This window comes from Microcaecilia unicolor, chromosome 14 (assembly GCF_901765095.1).
Source record: "Microcaecilia unicolor chromosome 14, aMicUni1.1, whole genome shotgun sequence".
In the NCBI taxonomy this organism is placed as follows: Eukaryota; Metazoa; Chordata; class Amphibia; order Gymnophiona; family Siphonopidae; genus Microcaecilia; species Microcaecilia unicolor.
This window is the reverse complement of record NC_044044.1, coordinates 26,214,813-26,231,324: the sequence shown is the minus strand read 5'-3', so window position 1 is coordinate 26,231,324 and position 16,512 is coordinate 26,214,813. Positions and strand designations below refer to the sequence as shown.

General features: G+C 41.3%; 1 pseudogene; it reads left to right on the top strand.

Moving 5' to 3' along the window:
- Positions 1–1,818: 1,818 nt before the first annotated feature.
- LOC115457220 lies at positions 1,819–6,249 on the top strand (annotated as a pseudogene).
- Positions 6,250–16,512: the final 10,263 nt, after the last annotated feature.

Below are 16,512 nucleotides of genomic sequence, written 5' to 3'. Positions count from 1 at the left end.
TATTACACTCTCAGGCTTATTTTCAAAAGAGAAGGGCGCCCATCTTTTGACACAAATCGCAAGATGGGCGTCCTTCTCACAAGGTCACCCAAATCGACATAATCGAAAGCTGATTTTGGGCATCCTCAACTGCTTTCCGTCGCGGGGACGACCAAAGTTCACGGGGGCGTGACGGAGGCGTAGAGAAGGCGGGACTGGGGCATGCCTAACACATGGGCGTCCTCAACCGATAATGGAAAAAGAAGGGCGTCCCTGACGAACACTTGGATGACTTTACCTGGTCCTTTTTTTTTTTTTTACGACCAAGCCACAAAAATGTGCCCTAAATGACCAGATGACCACCGGAGGGAATCAGGGATGACCTCCCCTTACTCCCCCTTTGGTCACTAACCTCCTCCCACCCTCAAAAACTTTTTTTTTAAATATTTTTCCAGCCTCTATGCCAGCCTCAAATATCATACCCAGCTCCATGACAGCAGTATCCAGATCCCTGGAGCAGTTTTAGTGGGTGCAGTGCACTTCAGGCAGGTGGACCCAGGTCCACCCCCCCCTACCTGTTACACTTGTGGTGGTAAATGTGAGGCCTTCAAAACCCACCAGAAATCCACTGCACCCACATGTAGGTGCCCCCCTTCACCCATAAGGGCTATGGTAGTGGTGTACAGTTGTGGGGAGTGGGTTTGGCTTTTTTTTTGGGGGGGGGGGCTCAGCACAGAAGGTAAGGGAGCTATGCACCTGGGAGCAATTTCTGAAGTCCACTGCAGTGCCCCTTAGGGTGCTCGGTTGGTGTCCTGGCATGTCAGGGGGACCAGTGCACTATGAATGCTGGCTCCTCCCAGAACCTTGGTTTCCATTATCGCCGAAAATCGGGGACAACCATCTCTAAGGTCGACCTAAATTTCGCGATTTGGGCGTCCCCGACCATATTATCGAAACGAAAGATGGATGCCCATCTTGTTTAGATAATACAGGTTTCCCCGCCCCTTTGTTGGGACGTCCTGCGATTACATCCTCAGGAAAACTTGGGCGCCCCTTTCGATTACGCCCCTCTATGTAACACTATGTCCTGTGAGGTTTGTTTGCTTTCTTCAATCTTTGTATACTCTGGTGATTGTCAGAAAAGTCCATAAACCAGGTAGACTTGGGGAAAGCTAATGCATATCCTTGGATGCATGCAGCAAGGAATCCCGTCTCTGATCTGAATTGGCCATTGTCGGAAATAGAATGTTGAGCCTAATGGACCTTTGGTTAGACCCACTATGGCTATTACTCTTCTCTTCACCTTGATTACTACTACTTATCATCTCAACTAAAAAGGTCTGTGGAGGCAGATGATAAAATTTTCCTCTTTCCTCCTTCCAAATAGCTGAACTGAGATTACACCCCCAGCGACATGTCACTTATACAGACACGGGGAGTAAAGGGAAAAGGGGGTAATTTTATAATCTACATGCCTATGTGCCAGCATGCCGCCTACACTAGACTCTGAAAATATCCGCTTAACTTACATACCACGTATTTGCAAGGGGGTTGTACCCAGGGGCGGAGCATGGGTGGGATATAGGAGGGGACCCCACTTACACACATAACTTAAAGAATACTGTAAGTTATGATACTGGGTTATGCTAGAAATTCATAATGGGTTCCTTTATACATAGGCTGTTACCATACACTCTCCAGGCGTTTACTTGAAGACACCCGGTTCTAGAATTGTCCTCTTAGGTGCACCAGATAAATACAGAGTGTCCAATTCTGAGGGCTGAATCTCCAAGATGCAGACCAAGTAGAGAAAGGCTATCAAAATGGTGCAGCTCAAAGATGGACTTCCTGATAGACAGATTCGGTAACTACCTAGGGGCAGCTGCCAGAGCCCAGAAATCCACCTCATCACTGTCCTTATTTTAGGCCAGCTGGCTGATGTGACATCAAGTGGGGCTGACCACTCTTCCCATCTGAATCCAAATGTTAGACATTGACATTCTGGTCATTGCACGGCACGAGGCTAAACTGTTTATGAAGCTAATTAGAGGAGAGCCAGGAAAATTCAAACTTGGCGAGGGACGGGAGCCCAAAGGGATAAATCTATCACCCTGCAATATCTCAGTTCTGTGTAATCACCTATAAAAGGACACTCTATAACTGCCTCTTATTTCCGGAGACTTGCATCCAGAAACACTCCTGGAAGGCTTTTACTCTCTGTTGCAGGTGGGTCTATATCTCAGAGCCATATCCATCTGTACAGAAAGACCCAAGGAAGGAGATAAATAATTTCCTTCCGTGCATATTCACAGTGCCAGAAATGAAAGACTAGTAAGTGAAAATTTGCTTTTCTGTATTTCCATTCTACAGTATTTTTTTTTTACGGTGTATTCTTAGTGTTGCAGCACACACATAGACATACATGTTACGAACTTGAAGTTACCACTTAATTATGAAAACCTTCAGTATAACTTTATGCTGGTGACTGTATAGCTCAATTAAATATCTCAAAAGTCCTTGTTCATATGAAACCAGTTTTTTTTCTTTTACCCAAATTTAATGCGTTGTTATAGAGAAATTGAAAGGTAAACTGTGACAGTGGAATTTTGTCACTATTTGAGTTTCTACACAAGATATGTAAGGGAACGACAGCCACTCCTCAATAGGAAAACGGAAAAAACCAAAGGGAGTAACGGACCTGCACAATAATGGTAAAACATAAGGCTATATCACCAAAAAGACCAACAAAACTTAAAAAAAAGGAAGAACCAGATAGGAGGCATCATAAGGCGAATCAAACAGCTATGTGATCTCCTATAACGCAAAGCTATTCCAGATCTGCAGCACTTCACACATATTAAATCATTTGCCTCCTATACTGGATTGAATCCTTTAAATTATTGAATTTATTAGATTTTTAATTCTAATTGCATTTATATAAATTTCAGATTATAAATGGCACTTGCTAATAAACTAAGGTTTCACTTCCAAGTAAGCAAGTATGTCTCTGTGATTTTTATATACATTTGCAATAAAACCAAGAAAACAGCAAACCCAGTACTTAACTAACACCACAATGGCACAGCGTTGAGGATAAAGCAAGGCAGGTACAATGCTGCTACTCTTTGAGATTCTGCATGGAATCTTGCTATTCTTCGGGATTCTGGAATCTTGTTACTCTTTGAGGTTCTGCCAGGTACAATGTTGCTACTCTTTGAGATCCTGCGTGGAATCTTGCTATTCTTCGGGATTCTGGAATCTTGTTATTCTTTGAGGTTCTGCCAGGTACAATGCTGCTACTCTTTGAGATTCTGCGTGGAATCTTGCTATTCTTCGGGATTCTGGAATCTTGTTACTCTTTGAGGTTCTGGAATGTTGCTACTATTTGGGTTTCTGCCAGGTACAATGTTGCTACTCTTTGAGATTCTGCGTGGAATCTTGCTATTCTTCGGGATTCTGGAATCTTGTTACTCTTTGAGGTTCTGCCAGGTACAATGCTGCTACTCTTTGAGATTCTGCGTGGAATCTTGCTATTCTTCGGGATTCTGGAATCTTGTTACTCTTTGAGGTTCTGCCAGGTACAATGTTGCTACTCTTTGAGATCCTGCGTGGAATCTTGCTATTCTTTGGGATTCTGGAATCTTGTTATTCTTTGAGGTTCTGCCAGGTACAATTGCTACTCTTTGAGATTCTGAATGGAATCTTGCTATTTTTCAGGATTTTGGCATCTTGTTACTCTTTGAGGCTCTGGAATGTTGCTACTATTTGGGTTCCTGAAACAATGGAAAGGAGTGTCCTAACCAAGCAAAAGTGGTGGAAATCAAGTAAAACTACTCAACAATCTAAGCATCAACAAGAAAAACTCTCTAAGGTAAATCTAGCTTGGAGGCATCATATAGTAATTATATCGGCTATGCGATCTCCTATAGCCCAAAGCTATTCAGGAGAATGGCAAGGACAAATCAAACTGCCTGCAAATAGGTGGGAAAATGTGGGATACAAATGCAACAAATAAATAAAATACTTGCTAATAAACTAATGTTTCACTTGCAAGTAAGCAAGTATGTCTCTCTGATTTTTTATAAAATTTGCAATAAACCAAGAAAACAGTAAACCGAATACTTAACTAACACCACAATCGCACAGCGTTGAGGATAAAGCAAGGCAGGTACAATGCTGCTACTCTTTGAGATTGTGCGTGGAATCTTGCTATTCTTCTGGATTCTGGAATCTTGTTATTCTTTGAGGTTCTGCCAGGTACAATGTTGCTACTCTTTGAGATCCTGCGTGGAATCTTGCTATTCTTTGGGATTCTGGAATCTTGTTATTCTTTGAGGTTCTGCCAGGTACAATGCTGCTACTCTTTGAGATTCTGCGTGGAATCTTGCTATTCTTCGGGATTCTGGAATCTTGTTACTCTTTGAGGTTCTGCCAGGTACAATGTTGCTACTCTTTGAGATTCTGCGTGGAATCTTGCTATTCTTCGGGATTCTGGAATCTTGTTACTCTTTGAGGTTCTGGAATGTTGCTACTATTTGGGTTTCTGCCAGTTACAATGTTGCTACTCTTTGAGATTCTGTATGGAATCTTGCTATTCTTCGGGATTCTGGAATCTTGTTACTCTTTGAGGCTCTGGAATGTTGCTACTATTTGGGTTTCTGCCAGTTACAATGTTGCTACTCTTTGAGATTCTGCGTGAAATCTTGCTATTCTTCGGGATTCTGGAATCTTGTTTCTCTTTGAGGTTCTGCCAGGTACAATGCTGCTACTCTTTGAGATTCTGAATGGAATCTTGCTATTCTTCAGGATTCTGGAATCTTGTTACTCTTTGAGGCTCTGGAATGTTGCTACTATTTGGTTCCTGAAACAATGGAAAGGAGTGTCCTAACCAAGCAAAAGTGGTGGAAATCAAGTAAAACTACTCAAACAATCTAAGCATCAACAAGAAAAACTCTCTAAGGTAAATCTAGCTTGGAGGCATCATATAGTAATTATATCGGCTATGCGATCTCCTATAGCCCAAAGCTATTCAGGAGAATGGCAAGGACAAATCAAACTGCCTGCAAATAGGTGGAAAATGTGGGATACAAATGTGACAAATAAATAAAAAAAAACTCGGGTATACATACAAAGTATCACATACCATGTAAATGAGTTTATCTTGTTGGGCAGACTGGATGGACCGTTCAGGTCTTTATCTGCCGTCATTTACTATGTTACTATCTATAGATTCATAGCTCAACCTATTAAGTTTTTGTTGCTAATCCTTGCTATAGAGTGTATCCTAATGTGTTCCCATATCTTTTTCTTCTTTCCAGATCTGATCCATAAGGCAATGAACAGGGGAATGATTCCACAGTCACTGAATTCATTCTGGTGGGGTTCACTGACATCCCCCAGCTGCAGATTGTCCTCTTCATCCTTTTTCTGGGCATTTTCATCTTCACTGTGTCAGCCAATGTGATCATTATCAGCACAGTAAGGGCAGAGCCAAGCCTGCACAAGCCCATGTACTTCTTTATCTCCAACTTTTCCTTCATGGAGATGTGCTACACCACTGCCTTAATCCCCAAAATGATGGCTGGTGTGCTAACAGGGAACAAATTCATCTCAGTCCAGAGCTGCATCATTCAATTTTACTGCATCTTTGCTTTTGGAGCGGCCATCAACTTTTTATGGCTGTGATGTCATATGATCGCTATCTAGCCATTTGCCACCCATTTCATTACATGACTATTATGAGCAATGCGGTCTGTGGCTATCTGGCAAGTTTTGCCTGGACTGCAGGACTTTTTGCTCCAGTGATGCCAGCTATCTGGATCTCTACCCTATACTTCTGTGGCCCTCAGAAAATTGACCATTTCTTCTGTGACTTTGCCCCAGTGGTAAACCTTTCCTGTACAGACACCTCCATTGTAGAAATCACATTTTCATATTTTCATGGACCATAATACTTGGCTGCTTCTTCTTCACCATGATATCTTATGTTCATATCATCTCCGCTGTCCTACAGATCCAATCCCCATTCGGGCGCCAAAAGACATTTTCTACCTGTACCTCCCACCTCACTGTTGTGAGCATCTACTACGGACAGCAATTTTTATGTACGTCCGCCCTACAGCAAGGACAACATTTCACTGGGACAAATTAGTGTCTATCTTCTATTCAATGGTAACACCACTGTTCAACCCCATCATTTACAGCTTGAGGAACCAGGAAGTGAAAAAAGCTCTGAGGAAAGTTATATCCCGGCACCACAAGCAAACTTAAACCAGATCTGATGAAAATTGATGTAGATGATAATTCCAGTCTGTCCATGTTCCCTATATAACAGTAGAGATGCTAGGAGTTATCCAGTTTTACCTTGTCTTTCCTACTGCTATGAAGTTTCATTGTTTCACCCATATTCTCCTGAATTCCAAGTTATACATGGAGGTCAGTTTTCAATCTGATGAAAACAACATAAAAATAATGGATATACTTATCTGTTTAACTTTATGCAGATTTTCAGCAGTGGTGTTACTAAAATCCACAGATACAATTAAATGGATATGATAACCATTTGACTTTGTATCTGCAATGTGTGTGGTGTCATTTTAATTGATACGTTTTGCCTAATAGGTGATACTGCCGCCTAGACTTCATGGCCAAGCCTAGGATGTCTTTAAGGCCCCTTTCACCAAGCTCTGGTAATAGGGGCCTGTGGTGGCATCAGTGCAGGGATTTCCACATGCCTAGGCCCCCTTTTACTGCAGCGGTCCTGGGCTAATGGATAATGTCCACACAATTGGTAGTGGTAAAGGCTCTTTTACTAAGCTCTAGGCGTGTGCAGTGCATGCCCAATGAGACTATCGTCAGGCCAAATTTTGCTGAAGTTTTTGCCTATTCAGTGTTGTGAGTAACATCAGCACATGGCAATTAATTGAAAAGAAATAGAGAATTGGTTTTTTTTTACTGCAGTAAGGGACCCTTTTAGTAAGACGTGTAGATGCCTACGCACGTACAACCTACGTCAAATTCGAACTACAGCCAAGCTACCGCGTACCCCCGGCGGTAATTCTAATTTCTACGCGCATCCAAAACGCGCGGCAGAAAATTGTTTTGATCTTCTAACGCGTGACACTCGCCGGGCGGTAAACGGCAGTGCACGCGTGCTGACGATTCCTGCCCAATTCATGCGTGAGACCTTACTGTTAATGGGTGGCGCTAAGGTCTCATGTCCAAAATGGATGCCTACTGATTTTAATTTTGCCGCACGTCCATTTTTGGCAAAAAAAAGGCCTTTTTTTTGTAGGTGCGCTGAAAAATGGACCTGCGCGCGTCCAATACACGCGTCTACACCGGACCCCTAAAAATGGCATTTTAGCATGCAGGAAAGGGCTCGCTAAGGCCTATTTTTATGTTCAAATTTGTTTATTGAGGTTTATATAACATTATACACAAAAGGAAATGGCTATTACATAATAAGACCTGTGACACCAGAACCAATACAGTCAAAAGAATACATCGCAAAAGGCAAAAGGGCCTTGTGTCTGATAGCCCCCTGCCTATACACTCTTCCTCTGTGCGAACCCTCATTACTTGTGCACTGTGCACCTGTACCCGTAACTACTTACGGATAGCGTACGACTACTTTCCCCCCCGCAGTTACTTAAGCTGTTCCCATACAAAAATAAGTTTCTGCCAGTTTCTTTTATGCGCCAATCTGTGGTACAGAACTTTAAACATTTCACTATGTAACCATAACACAAAACAGTCAAAACTCGCCATCCGCCCAAACTAATATACCAACACTGCACCCAGTGAACTACAAAGTGCAAAACCAGATGTTCCCCATCCCCCCCCCCACCCCCCCCCCCCCCATCCCTACCCCTCACCCTCCCTCCCCGCCTTCCCTAGCTAAGCAGGTTTCGAAGCTAAGGCCTATTTTTACCATAGCTTAGTAAAAGGACCCCTTAAGCACTTAAATCCTTTGAAAACTGACCCCAAATTTAATTTTATACAAGTTTTTACTTTATTGTTTATTCATTTACTAGACCGTCGCTTATTACAAAAGTAAATCAGAACGGTTTACAATATATAACATTAAAAACGGTGGATAAACATACTCTGAAATCCATTTATGATAGGAAAGCACAGCAAAAGACAATCTATTAATAACATTCGTACAAATTTCTCAGGCTATAATCATACATTTAATAAATAAAAAAATCTAAATTTTTTTTCTTTTTTCCTCCTTTCTTTCTCCCTTCTTTTCCTTCTTTCTCCTTTGTTTTTATTTTAAACATTATTTTCAAATGACTCTCGAAAAAAATATTTTTAAAATTTTGCAAAATGTATCTTATTTATTTGTATAGGATTTTTTCTCCAGGAGTTGCAAGTGTTTAGAGATCAGGATTTATTGGGGGAGATTCTATATATGGCACCTAAAACAATTGGCGTGGAAATCAATGCCGAATAAGCGTATTCTCTCTCTCTCTCTCTCTATATAGAATATACTTATTTGATATCTCAGCGCCTAAAACTACGTGCCTCCATTTACACCATTGAAAATGTGGCGTACATACCGGCACATAGATTATGCGCACTGGGCAATATATTCTATAATTACGCATGTAAATTTTGGAACACCCACAAAACACCCACTTCCCTACTACTATTTAGCATTTCTATAGCGCTACAAGGCGTATGCAGCGCTGCACAAACATAGAAGACAGTCCCTGCTCAATGAGCTTACAATCTAATAGACAAAAATAAAGTAAGCAAATCAAATCAATTAATGTGAACGAAGGAAGAGAGGAGGTAGGTGGAGGCGAGTGGTTACAAGCGGTTACGAGTCAAAAGCAATGTTAAAGAGGTGGGCTTTCAGTCTAGATTTAAAGGTGGCCAAGGATGGGGCAAGACGTAGGGGCTCAGGAAGTTTATTCCAGGCGTAGGGTGCAGCGAGACACCTATAACCATGCCCCTTTTTGCCTGCGCACTTTAGAATTTAGTCGTAGTTTATTATAGAATATGCTTAGTGAGTTGTGCATGTAAATTCTAATTATTACCAATTAATGCTCATTATTGATTGTTAAGAGCTGTTATCATGCTGATAAGCTTGTTAAGCCAATTAAGTTATGTGCATTGTTATAGAATATGCTTGGATTTTGGCGCAGGTCTCTAGGCGCGCTATACAGAATCCCCGGAGGATTGTGCACCATATGAAAACTTCTCACCATAAGTGACTATGGATTACTTTGAAATTTTCTCTAAATATTTCTGTGCCCCAGATGGTCAAAATGCTGCAGACCGGCACAGGCAGGGATACTGAAGTGTGCCAAAATGTTCTCCTTTGAAGAATTACGTGACCTGTTTTGAACTATTTTACTGTAGAGTGTAACAAATTGAAAAAGTTTTATTTTATAAAAATTAAAAAGTTTTTAAAGAAACCCGTACATGCAAGTTTCATCAGTTTCCCAATTTTCACGTGAACTTTTACCGCTTTTGTCTCCGGGTATAACCAATTGGTGGATATTTATTTATTTAATCTACTATTCTTGGCAGGGAACAATTGTACATGCACATGAAATATCAGGATAAGGAATTTGACTAAAATAATTTGCTTTATCATCGTCCATCTTGCTTGGGGTAGGGTGGAGATACCTTGATGATAAACTGTTTTCTCATGGGGAATTGCAGAAATCAGAAACTTGGTACTGGACAGCTCAAAATTCTGTTCTTCGCTGTGACCAGAAATCTGTATTTCTGCATGCCATGTGCTTCTGTACGTGGAGAGCTGCTGCTGGCAGATGACTCTGATGCCACTTCTTACCTCACTTCAGGGCCCTTACAATGTTGAGATTTACACATTGAGTATTGTGTTCAATTCTGGTCGCCGCATCTCAAGAAAGACATAATGGAATTGGAAAAGGTGCAGCGAAGGGCGACTAAAATGATAGCGGGGGCCTGCTATACTTTATAAAAATCACAAAAAACAAACAGTGAAGATGACCAACAAAAACCAAAACAAAAAATTGAGCTAAAAACTAAAAAAAAAATTTTTTTTAAATTTTTGTATATAAAAAATACCATAAAAAAGACGACACTTGAAATATAAAAATAAAAAGTATATTTTATTAGCCAAACAATGGCAGGGAGAAAGGGACTCGACACAGCTGTGTTTCGGCCGTACTGGCCTGCGTCAGGAGTCTTCTCACCATGAGCTGATGCCTAGTTCTATCCAATTGAAAAGGCAATGTGTATGTCTATATATGGTGCTATAGCGCTAGGTTATGCTCAGAACAAAGTCGGACGGGGAAAATCAAAGCAGCGTCTCTTGTCTATGAAATCTGTAAAAATACCACCAGGCATTTTAGTAGCCACCTCTCAATAAACAGCAGTCAAAACATGGCACATTTACAAATGTAAGCACTTTGGTTTTTGTCCTAAGTAGCTCAGTCTTCTATGCCAGTGCTTCTCAACCCAGTCCTCGGGGCACATCCAGCCAGTTAGGTTCACATGCTTTGTCTTCTTGGCATGCAAATCTCTTTCATACATATTTCATTTTGCATACCCTGAAAACTAGACTGGCTGGGCGTGCCCTAAGGACTGGGTTGTGATTCATTGTTCTATACATGGAGTGGGTTTGAAATTAGGCACTGCATACTGTACTTTTTTGTGCCAAGATACTGAGAAGTACCCCATAAAGGTTCACTTTTGTATTTCTTTGTCTAGCTAAGTGTTTCTCAACCCAGATGCTGGGACACAGCCAGCCAGTCAGACTTTCTATCATGCACAATGAATATACACAAGATAAATTTGCATATTCTGCTTCCATTGTGTGCAAATTATCTCATGCATACTTAAAAACCAGACTGGGTGGAGGGCCAAGGACAGGTTGAGAACCACATTCCTTGATTGGCTTCCACACATGAGCCACTGTTAAATACACAAAAGATTTGGAGTTCACTGCTCATCTTTCTCCAAAATTCCTTAATATTTTGCTAATTAAATTCAGCATTAAAGGCAGCTTCAGGTAATAGACCTATTTGCTTTTTTCCCCACTGCAGGACTCTGGTTGCAGTATGATGATGACTTAAGATATGTGGGATTTCATCCCTCCCAGAGTCTCAGCAGCTGGCATAAAGTCAGGACAGAGGGGGCATCTCGTTGACACCTGGACAGTTAAAACTGGCTACCAGAAGCAGTGGATGGAAAATAACAAAACTTTTAATCCTCATGCTTATCCCCCAAGATCTCCAATCCTCAAAGGGATAGGCTCTATGTCCCTGTGTCTATCCTTTAGGGAAGTTTCTACTTTTCTGTAGTCATGCTCCAAAGGGACAGTTTGTAATGCCGTCTGTGCTCATCCTGTAAGCCCTCTACGTCTAAATTATAAAGTTCTGTTGCAATCTGGTAAGAAAGTAGCCAGCAATTCAGGATGATTAATGTATGTGTTCCATCTGTTATAATACACCAAGCCAATCCTTGGGTCATACCTAAGTAAATCCCTGTTTGGGATCTGGTACTACCAGCATGAATATCCATATCACCAATCTCTAGATTAAGAGTGGAATAATCCCAACTCACACTTATCTGTGGCTGGATCAGTTAACTTGCAAGAAGTTTATTGCTAGACCTAGTAACACGAAGAAGTTAGTAATGAGATGGTTGCCTATAAGACACCAGCCTCCTGAGCACTAATCTTCTGCAAACCTCCAGTAACAGAGCTCTCCTCTCTTGTCATCACAGAGGTACATGTTCCACCTATGAAAACCCCGACCCATGACCCCTTCTACCGAGTAGTTTGAAAAACTTGACTTATAAATTTGAAGTCTTAACGCTGATGTTGGCTGGTTTCAGCTGACCACATTATATTCCACCACAGGTGGCAGATCAATGAGTGTCGAGCACCCACAATATTGAACAAGCTCTTTTCATTGTCTTTGGAAGGATAATTTGTATTTAGCAACCCCCCTAACCCCACTCATTTTGAAAAGTTGACTCCTGTGTACCCTGCTAAACCAGGATCTTGCATGTACATGGACTTGGGAACTCATTTTCAAAGCACTTTTGACTTGTTCCATAGGTTACTATGGAACTTTGTAAGTCTAAGTGCTTTGAAAATACACCTCTTGGTGTCCCTTTCAAATTTATGCCTGCTGAACTGACTCCATCCACTCTATTGGTTCTTCTTTTTGTCTTAACATACTAACCCCTTCAATCCTAAGTATAGCTTTGTTTCTAAACCTTTTTTTGGCATGAATCTTTTCTGATCTCACATTCTGGTACATCTTTTTCTTCTTGTTTTATTTATCTGCATCCATTCCTCAAATGTACTATCAGCACTGACCACTCCCCTTCAATATATTCAAGTTCCCCCCCCCCCCCCCCAACAGTAAAAAAAAATATATATAGTCTTTCTGAAACTGTATAAACCCAGATACTCTCCTCAGGGAAATAACTAAGCAAACTGATCAAAGGGGAACACAATGGTTTTATTTAACTGTAAACCAAATAATCTAAAAACAAAGACATTAGCTGCTACTGCTTTACTGCATAAATCTATTTGCACTGTGCAGGCTGTCAACCAGTGATTAAGAGTCCCCTTCGTCACAAAACAGACACAGCTCAACTCCTCCAGGTACCAGAGTTCTGACATTTCGTATCAGTTAGGTTCAATTTAGCTATAAAAACAATTTCCTCAGGCCGCAGGGTCCCCACAAACTTTTAAGTTGGGCAGAAAGGTGGTATCCTGGAGTTCTGTAACAAAGGAATAAAAGTTCTCCTCATGTTGCTTTTAGCACATTTTGGTCAGTAGTGGAGATGGTCCCACGTCCAACCCCTGCAGCTTCTCTTCAGATCTGGGAGAAGAAACACAGGTTTAAGAAAACTGATTTTCCTCATGTACATTTTCATCTCCACTATCCTCGGTGTCAAACACAAGCACTAGCATTGCACCGGTATAATTTACTGGTCCAGCAAGTCCAACCTTCTTTGCCAGCTAAAACCTTACGGTCACAATCACCCAGGTCATGAAGGCCGGGATTACATAGTTTGGGCAAAGATCCATCAAGCCATATCCTTAGACAACCAACTCATTGCCCAATAATTATCTTTAAGTAGTTAAATGTTGAGCTATTACTGTGGTTAAGAGATGCCAAAGCTGACAGATTAAAAGTGTGCAGTCCTGCCCACAACTCTGCCAGTCCTGTTTTGGTAATACTGAAAGCTTGTGTGTGTGTGGGGGGGGGGGGGGGGGGGGGGGGGGGACGGACAAAAAACAAAACAAACCACTGTACATCCATACCCGAGGCATAAAAGCACACATCTTCATAATGAAAAAGCAAAGGAAAAGTTCACCCAGAATTTAGAAAACTTTTATATATGCACCATAAACACTTGGGTGTAGGTCACACAGCTGCATATGAGTGAATGGACATTATGAAAAACAATAGAGGCATTAGCTGAAACAGACTAGAAAAGGGACGGCAAAGCCATGTGTTAGGAGGGGTGATAAAACAGTGTATTTATAACTTCCTGCTGGTAAGTCAGACCCTCCACATCAAAAAAGCAACTCCATTAACATAAATCAAAAGTTCAGTTTCTTTACTGAATTCTAGATTTCATAATTTTTTATTAAAATAAAGGTTCTGAAATCAATTCCAAAATGCACACATTTGCAGCCACACAGTACAAAGCTATCAGCCACCGCACATCAAGAGACCAAAGTTTGCTAATTAATGTGCTGTCTTGGGAGCAGAAGTTTCAGCCTATACTTTTAACAATGTTTACATGCGACTCCAGCCCCAGGGACAATTTATTAAGAACTGGCTGGCAGACCGTGTGTCTATGTTGGAAGCTTGCCAGTAACTGAATCCATAGAGGGAAACTCTTGTCTTTGCTCAACTTAGACTAATGAGCATTCAGAAATAACATACAATTAAGTGCAAGGGATTAAATGTTCAGTTAAAAAAAAAAAACAGGCAACTTATACACAGCACTGTGTGATTTGAGCTATTAGTAGAAACTGACACCTGGTACAGAGAAGTTACATGCAAACTTTCACCCACTTACAAGGCAGAGAAGGCTAAGAGTACAAGAATATGCAGCCCCTTCCAGGTAGTCTCATCTCATGAAGGATATTTCTGGAGCTGTCAGCTGTTCTGCATGATTCTTGATCTGTTACAGGAAGAGTCTGAGCCTGTCTGTAGTTACACTAGTCTTCCCAAAGAGGCCACACAAAATGGAAATACCACCCATGCCTCAAAATCAAGAATTTGTGCTCTAGTTCAGCGGTTCCCAAACCTGGTCCTGGAGACACCCCAGCCAGTCTTCTCAGGAAGCCCACAATGAATATTCATGAGATTTAATGTATATATGAAGTTACACCCATTTAGCCAGTAGGTGTGCAAATCCATATTAATAGAGATTTGAGTATTTAAGTATTCAATAGGTGTGCAAAACCATGCAACGATATTTAAGAGGACTACAGAAGCGCAGAAGGACCAGATGTCTGGCAAAATTTCTAGCAGTACCCTGTTAAGCTAGATACCAGATACCCCTATGTCCATAGACATGGAAAGAGTTGAAGATTAGCCTCATTTGAGTACAGCACATCCACCAGCAGTAAAAGCAGTTGCCTCAAGGGAACATCAGCGTAGACACATACATCTATTTAGGCTTTAAAACATCCATCAAAGTTAATCCATCCCTATTTCCTGGGTGCATCTATCATAAGGGGCTGAGAGTTACACAGCATTCTATGAATGCTTGGGCAACACAAAATCTCTATGAAAGGTCCTGCACAGGGAAGTTGTTTATTGTTAAGCAATTGCATATCAAGAAACTTTTGGACCCAAGTTGAAACAAACTCTTCCAACAAGTCAGCCTCCATTGTGTATAAATGTTTATAGGACCAATGGGCTAATCTTTTGATAAACACTCAGAGTTGGCATGGCTATAATAGTGTAGAATCTCTGACCTTCTGATGATACAAGACAGTGTTTCCCAAGTCAGGTCCAAGAGTACCCCTTGCCAGTCAGGCTTTCAGGGTATCCACGACTATGCATGAGGAATTTGCATATAATGGAGGTAGTGTATGCAAATCAAGTTCATGCATATTATGGGATATCCTGAAAACCTGACTGGCAAGGGGCACTCCAGGATTGGACTTGGAAACACTGATACAAGACATCTGGAGCCTACACGCAGACAGATCATGGTCAACAATAACACACCTCCTCTGCTTTCCGAGAAGCTGTCTCATCACCCAGTACACAATCTGTCAAGTACAACTGTCAGAAGAACCACACTTCTCCATTTCTGTCTTATAATAGCACCTGTGGCTTACAGCTGAATTACCAACAGAGGAGTATTGAACCATGATATACAGCCTCTTTATCAATGTGTGCCAGGTGTGAAAGAGGGAAGAACACACCTAACTGCATCCTCATGCATTAGATCTGCACCATTGCAAAACAAAATAAAATGTTGCAGGAGATACCTTTACTCTGAATTCACTTACTACAGTGTGTCTGCAGGTCAGGCAGAATTAACTAGGAAGTTAAGGTCCAAGCCAATAAGAGGTTGTGTCACACTGATGTCATTCCGTTGCAAAGCAAAAAAAGGTGACTGTTTACAAAGGAGCAGCAGCAGTCAAAAAAGCAAACAGGATGCTAGGAATTATTAGGAGGGATGCAAAATAAGACCAAAAATATTATGCCTCTGTATTGCTCCATGGTGCAACTTCACCTTGAGTATTGTGTTCAATTCTGGTCACCGTATCTCAAAAAATAATACAGTGGAACTAGGCAAGGTTCAAAAGAAGAGCGACCAAAATGACAGAAAAGATGGAACTGCTCCCATATGAGGAAAGGCTAAAAAGGTTAGGGCTCTTCAGCTTGGAAAAGAGACGGCCGAGGGGGGATATGATTGAGGTCTACAAAATCCTGAGTGGTGTGGAATGTGAACCCATTTTTCACTCATTCAGAAAGTACAAAGACCAGGGACACTCAATGAAAATGCATGTGAATACTTTTAAAAACAATAGGAGGAAATATTTTTCACTCAAAGAACAGTTAAGCTCTGGAACTCATTGCCAGAGGATGTGGTAATGACGATTAGCTTATCTGGGTTTAAAAAAAGGTTTGGGCAAGTTCCTGGAAGAGTCCATAGTCTGGTATTGAGATGGGGGAAGCCACTGCTTGCCTTAGGATTGGTAGCATGGATCTTGCTACTATTTGTGTTTCTGCAAGGTATTTGTGACCTGGATTGGCCACTGTTGGAAGCAGGATGCTGGGCTATATGGACCATTGGTCTGACCCATTATAGCTATTCTTATGTTCTTTCACAAGTCTCGTCCATTTTTTCACCCTGGAAAATGTTAAAACTAGCAATACACATAATATACTCATGGCCAGAGGACTGGGTCCATACCCTCAAACAGAAGGGAAATTAATGACCATCAACCAAGGTGGGCTGGTTGTTGGGATACCATAGGGCCTACATTCACAGCCTTTGCAAATGAAGGCATCCCAGACATTGCTCAAA